Genomic DNA, 12357 nt, shown 5'->3' with positions numbered 1-12357 from the left:
TGTACGGAAAAGGTCAGTAAACCATGACCCAAGGTTTGGGAGAAGGTTTTTAAAATTAAAGGTGTGATTAAGAGATACAGCATGAAAAATAACAGCAGTATTTTTAATAGCCTATAAATTTTGCTTAATTAAGCCAGAATGATTAACATAAAAACAGCATTTTTTTATGCGAGCGCAAGTCCCCTTTATTTTAGCATTTATAGCATTTAGCACACGTTTATTTTGCAAAGCCACTTTTGCTTTTTTATTAATTTTTTTTGTAACTTTTAATAAGCGTTTATTAATGCATTAGCTGCTTTTTTAAGCCCTGCAGAACTATTTACAACTGCTTTTTTTAGTTTAGCTACCTTTAACCTAGGCAAAACAAAGGAATTACCCCATATTTTTTTGTATTTGTTTTATAGGCAGCCCAGGTTTTAGTGGTTTCTACCTTATCAGTTAGATAATTTGCATTAATACAGATGCTTTTTGGCTTGCTTTTGGATTTAAAGCTATTTACAGCTTAAAGATTTTTACAACTTTACCAGAATTTTGATTGCTTTTTACTTTTAACTTTTGCTTTTAAACACTGAAAGAAAACATTACTACTTATAGTGCCCCTTAGAGCCTAATAAAATTTTAATTACATAGCACTGTATATATTTTTTTAGCTAATTTAACTAAATTGTTTATAGCCAAATGATTGCAATTTAATAAATTTTTTTGCCTGAATTTATTTACAAACATTTTAAAGACACCAAGAACTTTTTTTTTTAGCATTTTACAAAGTTTAACTGCTGTTTTTTTCAGCAACTACAGAGTTAACTTTTCACTTCTTCCTTAACTTACTTGCTTGTTTTCCAACAGCCACTTTTATCTACTCAAATCACCATTTCAAGATATTGTCCTGGGTATTTGAAATCCCTATGCTTACACTTACTTACTCCTTCCTTCCACTATACCCTCAGAATTTCCAACCTGTTTTCCAATCTCTCTGTCTGTTGCCTGCCTGCCTGGGCCCGATCCTGCTTTTCTTGCTGAACCGCCCCTTCCATGGGCACCAACTTGTTCTACTACCAGTTTAGCTAGGAGGGTGGGCTTTTTAACTAGCCCCCACCCTTCCTGGTTTTTTTCCTTAAACATTCTTACTCACAAGACTACCCGAGTCCTCCCTCGTGAGGCTTGCCACATGGGCAAAAAAGTATGGTCCATTGGCGTTTAATTATTCAATTTCCTCTGGACATTTCTTTTTGAACACCAGGTAAAGGCCATTTACTTAACATATAATCCAAACCCCTTTAGAGAGTTTACCCAGAGACCCACCCATCTGTCTTCTGACACTCAAACAGAAAAGAGAATTATACAAAGAACAGAGGGAATTACAGTTTAATTCAGGTTTTTCTACTTCTATTACACTGACCGCTACAGGGGACGGGACAGAAGGATCTCAATTCGACCTCAGAGCTTCCTCACATGCATGGCTTCCACTTGGAGGAATTACGAACGAGAGGTTTAGTTCCGCCCACACTCCTAACGCCCAAATGTATACAGAGCAGAAAAACAACAGTAACCAGTTAAACAGAACAGAACCAGAACCAGATAACCAGATAAGAGACCCACCTTTAACAAGAACCAGATAGTATTTCCTTATCCTATTAGGGCTCACCTTATCGGATCACGAACCCCAAGGGCATGCGTAGAAGTGAAGAAGAGGGGTTAAGCACCCCAGTGGCGCCTCTCCTAGTTTGCCGCAGCAGTCCAGAGTCCAATGTCCGAGCTAGGAGAGTCCCATCTGGGATGCCAGAAACTGTTACTGAAATATCAGGTCTGCCTAGCTGAGAGCCAATTAACAGCCTAACAGGGTTAAGGAAAAATGCTTTATTCTGCAGAAAAAGGAGAGCCTGTACCTTGGTACAAAAGACTCTGTCTTACACAAATTTCACAAACCTTTTATACACATTTAGACAAAGACCCTTGCATGTTAATACTTGATTGGTAAGTGTAAAATCTCATGTTCCCCTTATCTGGGTAGTACTGACTGGTTTGGAGCAGGATCTTCCTGCTTTGAGGCAGAGGAAAAGAGATAGTGAAAAAGTTTAGGCTACTGTTTTCCTGAGCAGTACTCACTCCCCGCCCACCTACTGGCCGCTTGTAATCTATTAAGGGGGGTCAGCCGGCTTTTACAAGATGAGGAAAGGCAAAGGCCAGTACCTGAAACTTCTCAACAGAGCACTGTAGTTATCTGTAGTCGGCTAGTATCGTCCATCACAGATGTTTCCACATGCATGCTGTTGATGTCTTTTTTTGCTTCTGGGAGTTGCTCACATGCTTCCTTTTCATATGCATTCTTGAAATTTCCACAGAATTTGGTAGCTTTGTTCCAAACACTTCTTTTTCTCTCTTTTTTTTTCCACAATAAAGACATAGTTGACCTTTCACCATGGAATATCTTTGTTCAAGTTTCTGTTTTCATTAAAATCATTAATCAAAGTTAAGGTTTTGATACAAGTATATTCTTGCAAAACGTATTTTATTTTTTACTTTGTGTCATATTTCATTCCTTCTCTGTAGGTTAGTAAAGCTATAAGCAAGGAAAGGAATGGAATAGCCAGCCAATTAACCACAGAATATGAAAAGATCAAAGTAGAATAGCTCAAGATTTGCAGAATAAATGAGACATGAATTGTGAAACCTGAGTCTCATCACAAAGATTCTAATGAAAAGAGAAAATGGGTCAACGTTAATACCCTATTGTGACAAAGACAGCAAAAAATAGTATAAACTTAACCTTAAACTCCTTGTTACAGGTTTATCACACTAATCTTATTGTCCACCTTATCTGATGTTCCAAGGCACTTCAAGTTTACAGAGGGATCAGTCACCTGATACCATGCAGAAAATTGTTGTATTTTCTCTGTGTAGCTTCCATATTTGTTACTATGTATAAGTCAGAAAAAAATTGCAATATATTAGACTTAGTTAAAAATTATATTGTCTATCGCACACACAACAATAGGGAATAGCTTAATCCCTCCACCCGGTAGGTGGAGCAGAGAGAATCCACAGAACAGCTGGAGTGTAACTGACTTGTTGCTTGCAGAATTGAGTGTTAACTCTTTGACTGCATGTGATTTGCTCTGTCACACTGATTGCAGGATTGAGTGTTATCTGAATGTTTTTACCTACAGCAGAATTGAATGTTCTTGAATAGGTTTTCTCTCTCTCAAGTGGTTAGATAAGGGTTATTAAATATTTTGGCAGTTGCTTTAGTTGATTGTTGCTAGTTTGAATGTAACATTAAAGCTTGGTGCGTGGGAAATCTCTTGCTGCAACTGTCATAGGAAAGTTATAAATACATAGTGGGGAGCTGAGTGAGGCAGAGGAAGAACACTCAGCCTGAAGAAGGATGGTCTGGATGGTGAATCCATCTCATTCCACTGAGCTCCCCACTCATCGAAGGGTAAGACTTGTGTTGGCTGTTATGGATAGCTAGCTTATAGTCAGGAAATCACTGTCTCTGGGTTGGCTCAATGGGAAGATTAGTATAAGGCACATGACCATGGGATCATGACCTTATTATCCCTGTAGGAAACCACAGCCTATCTACTGACCGGCCTGTGGGGTGAGGTATGTACCTCCTGTCCAAAAGCAGCTTAGATAGGTGCCTTGGAGGAATATAGCCACAAATATATTGTGGAGCAGGGTGGCCCATCCTGGAAAGAGGGACCATTTCAGAGGAACAGCCCCTGGGCAGAGTTAGAAAAGAAATGGCAGAATGATGCACTGGTCATAAGAAACTGAGTAAGGAAAGGAAAAAGGTATCTTTATTGCAAGGTTAGAAAAACAGAGAGGTTAGAAGAAGAAAATAAAAAAGCCCAGTCTCCCTATGGCCCTAGAAGGTCAGAACGTGACAGATGCAGTTCAGCTACAGGGAATTAGAAATGCTTGTGATCATTGGCAACAGTCATGTGCAGATGTCTCAGAAGAGTTAGAGAAAGTTAGAAATCAATTACAAGAGGTGCGGGCAATAATTAGATGACATATAAAAGCTGCCTGTCATGTTATATTGAATGCTGCTAGTCATGATGTATGTGAAAGGAAATTTTACCAGTAGAGGAAAAAACTAAAGTGATTTTAGGAGAACTATTACTACTGTCCAAGCCTGATCCAATTGATCCCAAGTGACAGTGAAGAGCAGGTGCCAAGGGGTCAGTTGAATAAGATATTAGAAGCACAATCTCTACAGCTTAAAGCCAATGGCCAGCAAACTATTAATCAATGTTCGATGGAAAAAAATCTATATTTGGAAAATTCCTCTGTGGAAATTGACTACTGTGCACACATATCCAAACTGTCCCCAATTTAGAACCACTAAACAAGATCTGTTCGGGGATGATTAAATCAAATCCTCGGACCAGTAGATTGACATGATCCATTCAGCAGAATGACAGGACCCACTTCACCCTGGAGATGTAGGAATTGTTTTAGGAGTAGGAACATGTGTAGGTGGTACTATCGATTTAGAAGTAATTAGGAATAAATTGATTGTCATCAATAAACCCTGGTCTACACTACGAGTTTACGTCAAATTTAGCAGTGTTAGGTCGATTTAACTCTGCACCCGTCTACACAACCAAGCCTGTTTTGTCAACTTAAAGGGATCTTAAAATTGATTTCTGAACTCCTCCCCGGTGAGAGTTTAACACTAAAATTGTGGAGCACACAGCAAGCAGAAATAACAATGGGATTATTGGTTTTGCTGAGGTCTAACCTAGTCAGTAAACTATGCCAGTGAGCTTTTAAATGTCCAAATGCAAATTCTACCACCATTCTGCACTTGCTCAGCCTATAGTTGAACTGCTCCTTACTCCTGTCCAGGCTGCCTGTGTATGGCTTCATGACCTAGGGCATTAAGGGGTAGGCTGGGTCCCTAAGGATAACTATAGTCATTTCAACATCCCCAATAGTAATTTTCTGGTCTGGGAAGTAAGTTCCTTCCTGAAGCTGTTCAAACAGACCAGAGTTCCTGAAGATGCAAGCATCATGCACCTTTCCTGTCCATCCCATGTTGATGTAGGTGAAATGTCCCTTGTGATCCACCAGTGCTTGCAGCACCATTGGAAAGTACCCCTTGCAGTTTATGTATTGTCTGCCAAGGTGGTCCGGTGCCAAGATAGGGATATGCATTCCATCTGTCACCCCACCACAGTTAGGGAACCCCACTGCAGCAAAGCCATCCACTATGACCTGCAGATTTCCCAGAGTCACTACCCTTGATAGTAGCAGTTCAGTGATTGCATTGGCTACTTGGATCACAGCAGCCCCCACAGTAGATTTACCCATTCCAAATTGATTCCTGACTGACCGGTAGCTGTCTGGTGTTGCAAGCTTCCAGAGGGCTATCGCCACTCGCTTCTCAACTGTGAGGGCTGCTCTCATCTTGGTATTCTTGCTCTTCAGGGCAGGGGAAAGCTAGTCACAAAGTTCCATGAAAGTGCCCTTACACATGCAAAAGTTTCACAGCCACTGGGAATCATCCCAGACCTGCAACAGTATGCCATCCCATCAGTCTGTGCTTGTTTCCCAGGTCCAGAATCAGCATTCCACGGCATGAACCTGCCCCATTACCACCATGATGTCCAAATTGCCAGGGCCTGTGCTTTGAGAGAAGTCTGTGTCCATGTCCTCATCACGGTCATGATTGCACTGTCATCGCCTCCTTGCCTATTTTTGCAGGTTCTGCACATACTGCAGGATAAGGCGTGAGTTGCTTACAATGCTCACAACAGCAGTGGTGAGCTGAGCGGGCTCCATGCTTGCCATAATATGGCATTTGCAGGAGAGCAGGAAAGTAGTGTTGCAGCAGAATCGATGGATGACAACAGATGCCATGAGAATAGATATTTATACAGAACGACGAGAGGACCGGCGAGGTGGATTCATGGCACCAGGAGAGCAGAGTTGCAGCAGAAGTGGTGGAAGACAGACCGTTAGCACTGCGCACATTTTCCAAGGAAGAACACACATACCCGGGAGCACATGACAGACAATATGGAGAAATTCACTATTGAAACAAGAGAAGCAGAGTATAGTTGCAGCAGAAGTGGTGTATGACTACAGTTAGCAGTCCTACTGCACCATCTGCTGACAGCAGCACCCAGGAAACAACAGCAGCGGTGTCAGTGAGCTGAGCTGAGCAGGCTGCACGCTTGCTGTGGTATGGCATCTGCACGGAAAAAAGGCTCGAAAAAACTGTCTGCCATTGCTTTCACGGAGGGAGGGGCGACTGATAACATGTACCCAAAACCACCCACAACAATGTTTTTGCCCCATCAGGCATTGGGAGCTCAACCCAGAATTGGCGGCGGAGACTGCGGGAACTGTGAGATAGCAACCCACAGTGCACTGCTCCGCAAGTCGATGCTAGCCTCAGTACTGTGGACGCACTCCACTGACTTAATGCACTTATTGTGGATATATAAAATGGATTTCTAAAAATCAACTTCTATAAAATCAATCAAAAGACATACCCTAAAGGTGTGGGTCAAGCCCTATGGAATCAAGCATGAATGGATCGAGGATTTCAAATATTACACTATCAGATGATAGAAATAATGGGATCACTGACAAATCTGATTGTGGGTAAGTTAAGAGCGCTGAGTTCAGAGGAGTTTTAAAAGGAAACACATCTTGGGATCTAGCATACTTGGACGGAGAATCCTATGTGCAGGAAATCATTTAGGAAGTCATACTATCAATAAAGCTAGGAGCATTGCCACCTGTTTTAAGTAATTGGATGCAGGGTCAGGTTTCCAACACTGAGAATGGTGGTCGATTTTAACACATGGTTGTGCTCACCCATTGCAATATGTAAGTCATCATCCTACATAACAGTACTAACCAAACAGTATATCCAGGAGTCAGTGTGAGAAAATGGATGAATAAATTAATCCTGTACCCAACAAAAAGGCCTCAGTGGGTATTTTATAACATCTCAGCCCAAAGGAGGTAACTGAGCACATGGAAGGGAAGGGGTTTCTGTGCTGCGGATAGAGTGAAACCCAGACTAAACCTGGTCAGAGAGCTTTACTGAACTGCTTCTCCTTGAGAGGAAAGTAACCAAGGGAGGGTATATTTTGGATATGGATTTCAAGAGCATGTGCAGGAGACCCAGGTTGAAAGGTTTTATTTGTTATATGCTACTTCTCCTCTGTCAGCAGGATGTCTACTGAACACATCTGTGTGCTGTCTGCAGCATTTGATGTGTCACAAAAATTCCTACAGATGCTTATTATAGATAATTTTTTTTCACTGAAGGAGTTCTGTGATGACTGCTTAAGTCTTGCAGATTTCATGTTAACTTTATTTGTATATACACACGACTTTGCATAAATTCCTGATTGCTCACATTTGTTAATGAACTATTTAAGGCAATAGGGATACAGATGTATTATCTAGAACATCACAGGTATTAGTTCAACACTTCATCAAAGTGATTGACTGCAGAGAAAGACCTTATACACAATAGTACAATAGTTCTGTCTCCCACAACTTGTGATACTAATCCTCTACATTTATCAGACTCCTCATTGAGCAGGAAACTCTACGTGCCATCTGTCATAAACAGATAGCTAAGGGTTAATGTCTCTTTCACCTGAAGCACCTGACCAGAGGACCAATCAGGAAACCGGATTTTTTCAACTTTGGGTGGAGGGAATTTTGTGTCTGAAGTCTTTGTTGTCTGTCTGCCTGCTTTCTCTGAGCTTTGGAGAAGTAGTTTCTACTTTCTAGTCTTCTGTTTCTAAGTGTAAGGACAAAGAGATCAGATAGTAAGTTATATGGTTTCTTTTCTTTGGTATTTGCATGAATATAAGTGCTGGAGTGCTTTGATTTGTATTCTTTTTGAATAAGGCTGTTTATTCAATATTCTTTTAAGCAATCGACCCTGTATTTTATCACCTTAATACAGAGAGACCATTTGTATGTATTTTTCTTTCTTTTTATATAAAGCTTTCTTTTAAGACCTGTTGGAGTTTTTTCTTTACTTCAGGGAAATTGAGTCTGTACTCACCAGGGAATTGGTGGGAGGAAGAAATCAGGGGGCGATCTGTGTGTTGGATTTGCTAGCCTGATTTTGCATTCCCTCTGGGGGAATAGGAAAGTGCTTTTGGTTTCCAGGACTGGGAACGGAGAGGGGGAGTCACTCTGTTTGTATTCACAGAGCTTGTGTCTGTGTATCTCTCCAGGAGCACCTGGAGGGGGGAAGGGAAAAAGGATTATTTCCCTTGGTTGTGAGACTCAAGGGATTTGGGTCTTGGGGTCCCCAGGGAAGGTTTTTCAGGGGGACCAGAGTGCCCCAAAACACTCTAATTTTTTGGGTGGTGGCAGCAGGTACCAGGTCCAAGCTGGTAACTAAGCTTGGAGGTTTTCATGCTAACCCCCATATTTTGGACGCTAAGGTCCAAATCTGGGACTAAGGTTATGACATGGTGTAGCAGCGGTTGGGATATAGACAGAATCCAGAAGCCAGTAGGAATATTATATTTTTCTTTTCTCTGCTAAGGGCTTTTTAGCAGAGAGGAACAGTTTGGTTTTAAAAAGGGAAACAGAGAGAATTTTTTTTTCTGCTCTCTCTGGCAGTTTGTGGCTTGCATCTTAAGCAAGAAATCATTAAGGTGCTATTAAGAGTCTTTTGTCACACAATAGCACTCCCATTGAGAGTCATTACCAGTACTATATATATGCAAATAAAGTGGTTTTTCAGGTTTACTTAACATTGAAGATTAGCTAAAGGCACTGTTGCTAGGCAGACTCCAGGAGGCAACAGAGCCTGCAGTTCAGAAGATAAACACCGGAGGGCACCCCAACACAAGAAAACAGGAATCATGACTTCTAAGGCAAAAATTGAGGCCGAAGAGCAATTCAAAGAAGCTGAACACAGGCGACAGATGGAGATGAAAGAAAGAGAAGAACAGATCAGAGAGGCAGCCTACCAAAGAGAACAGGCAGCCAAAGAGGCAGCACACAAAAGAAAACTAGAAGAAGAAGAGGTGGCCTACCGAAGGAAACAAGCAGAAGAAGAGTTGGCCCACCGCCGAGACATGGAAAAACTACAAAAAGAAATGGAAAAACAACAAAAAGAGAATGAAGAGAAGGAAAAACAGAGAAAACATGAACTGGAGTTGGCAAAAGCTGGGCTGCCTGTGCCAGCCAACCCTAACAACCCGGCACCAATTATTGCTCCACAGCACAGGAAGTTTCCCACCTACAAGGCAGGTGATGACACCGAGGCCTTCTTGGAAAATTTTGAAAGAGCCTGTCTTGGGTACAACATCCCCGAAGACCAGTACATGGTAGAATTAAGGTCACAGCTCAGTGGACCTTTAGCAGAGGTGGCAGCTGAAATGCCTAAGCAGCAAATGAATGACTATAAACTTTTTCAAACCAAGGCCAGATACAGAATGGGGATAACCCCAGATCATGCCCGTTGGCGCTTCAGAACCCAAAAGTGGAAACCAGAGGTGTCATTTCCCAAACACGCCTACTACATTGCAAAAAACTATGAGGCCTGGATAACAGGAAACAACATTCAAACCTTGGAAGAACTAAACCTCCTCATACAAATGAAGCAGTTCTTGGATGGTGTTCCTGAAGACATCACACGGTACATACAAGATGGAAAACCCAAAGATCTCGCTGAGGCGGGGGAGATTGGAGCCAAATGGATGGAAGTGGCAGAAAGCAAGAAAGCTACTGTCAAGGGGAACGATTACCCCAGGGGGCACACAGACCATAAACCCTACAACTGAGGACAGCCAAAGACCCCACATACCACCCAAGTAAAGCCACAGACACCCTACTCTTCCACCTCACCAGTCTCCAGTAACTCACCTCGGCCCAGTGACCCATCAGATGGAAGATGCTTTAAGTGTAATGAACTGGGACATATCAAGGCCAACTGTCCAAAGAACACCATGCGAGTGCAATTCATTACACCACCATCACACCAAAGATCCCCAGGCCCAGATGCCTCTCAAATACCCTTGGAGCGAAGGGAAAATTTGAGAGTGGGCGGAAAGAAGGTTACTGCGTGGAGAGACACGGGGGCACAAGTGTCAGCTATCCGCCAATCCTTCGTTGACCCCAAATTCATCAACCCAAAGGCCAAAGTGACAATTTACCCCTTCATGTCACAAGCTGTAGACTTGCCTACAGCTCAACTGCCTGTCCAGTACAAAGGCTGGTCAGGAATGTGGACTTTTGCAGTCTATGACAATTATCCTATCCCCATGCTACTGGGGGAAGACTTGGCCAACCAGGTGAGGCGGGCCAAGAGAGTGGGAATGGTTACACGTAGCCAAACCAGGCAAGCTTCCAGACCCATTCCTGTTCCTGAGCCGTCCACAGACGCCCCGTCTGTGTTACCAGAGACCCAGACAGAGGTAGTGGACCCGGATTCCATGCCTACCACTGAAACAGCCACAGCACCTCCAGTCCCAGGCCCGGAACTGGAACAGCAACCAGGACCAGCAAGTGCAACCACATCTTCAAACTCAACGCCAGAGGGCGCCAGCGAGCCAGAACTGGCAGAAGCAAAAGACAGCCATACCCAAAAGGCTCAGCCAGAGCCTGAAATACCCTCAGGTGCACCAGCGGAGAGCGGTTCACCAGCAACGGAAACAACCCCATCACCTACATCGCTTCCAGAGGGACCAAGCCCAAGTCCACAGTCTGAGGAAGAACTGGTGACCCCAGCCTCAAGGGAACAGTTCCAGACTGAGCAGGAAGCGGATGACAGCCTTCAGAAAGCTTGGGCGGCGGCACGGAGCACCCCACCGCCTCTCAGCTCTTCTAATCGATCCCGGTTTGTTATAGACCAAGGACTTTTATACAAGGAAATTCTTTCTGGTGGACACCGGGAAGAATGGCAGCCGCAAAAACAGTTGGTGGTTCCAACTAAGTACCGGGGGAAGCTCTTAAGCTTAGCCCATGATCATCCCAGTGGCCATGCTGGGGTGAACAGAACCAAGGACCGGTTGGGGAAGTCCTTCCACTGGGAGGGGATGGGCAAGGACGTTGCTAAGTATGTCCGGTCTTGTGAGGTATGCCAAAGAGTGGGAAAGCCTCAAGACCAGGTCAAGGCCCCTCTCCAGCCACTCCCCATAATTGAGGTCCCATTTCAGCGAGTAGCTGTGGATATTCTGGGCCCTTTCCCAAAAAAGACGCCCAGAGGAAAGCAGTACGTACTGACTTTAGTGGACTTTGCTACCCAATGGCCGGAAGCAGTAGCTCTAGGCAACACCAGGGCTAACACTGTGTGCCTGGCCCTAACAGACATCTTTGCCAGGGTAGGTTGGCCCTCTGACATCCTTACAGATTCAGGGTCCAATTTCCTGGCAGGGACCATGGAAAAACTGTGGGAAACTCATGGGGTGAATCACTTGGTTGCCACCCCGTACCACCATCAAACCAATGGCCTGGTGGAAAGGTTCAATGGAACTTTGGGGGCCATGATACGAAAATTCATCAACGAATTCTCCAATAATTGGGACCTAGTGTTGCAGCAGTTGCTGTTTGCCTACAGGGCTGTACCACATCCCAGTTTAGGGTTTTCACCGTTTGAACTTGTGTATGGTCACGAGGTTAAGGGGCCATTACAGCTGGTGAAGCAGCAATGGGAGGGGCTTACGCCTTCTCCAGGAACTAACATTCTGGACTTTGTAAGCAACCTACAAAGCACCCTCCGACACTCTTTAGCCCTTGCTAGAGAGAACCTAAAGGATGCTCAGGAAGAGCAAAAGGCCTGGTATGACAGACATGCCAGAGAACGTTCCTTCAAGGTAGGAGACCAGGTTATGGTCTTGAAGGCGCAACAGGCCCATAAGATGGAAGCATCATGGAAAGGGCCATTCACTGTCCAAGAGCGCCTGGGAGCTGTAAACTACCTCATAGCATTTCCCAATTCCTCACTAAAGCCTAAAGTGTACCATGTTAATTCTCTCAAGCCTTTCTATTCCAGAGACTTACAGGTTTGTCAGTTTACAGTCCAGGGAGATGATGCTGAGTGGCCTGATGGTGTCTACTACGACGGGAAAAAAGACGGTGGCGTGGAAGAGGTGAACCTCTCAACCACCCTGGAACGTCTGCAGCGGCGACAAATCAAGGAGCTGTGCACTAGCTTCGCCCCATTGTTCTCAGCCACCCCAGGACGGACTGAACGGGCATACCACTCCATTGATACAGGTAATGCTCACCCAATCAGAACCCCACCCTACCGAGTGTCTCCTCATGCCCAAGCTGCTATAGAACGGGAGATCCAGAACATGCTACAGATGGGTATAATCCGCTCATCTACCAGTGCATGGGCATCTCCAGTGG

The sequence above is a fragment of the Gopherus flavomarginatus genome, chromosome 2 (genome assembly GCF_025201925.1).
Source record: "Gopherus flavomarginatus isolate rGopFla2 chromosome 2, rGopFla2.mat.asm, whole genome shotgun sequence".
In the NCBI taxonomy this organism is placed as follows: Eukaryota; Metazoa; Chordata; order Testudines; family Testudinidae; genus Gopherus; species Gopherus flavomarginatus.
This window is presented reverse-complemented; position numbering follows the sequence as displayed.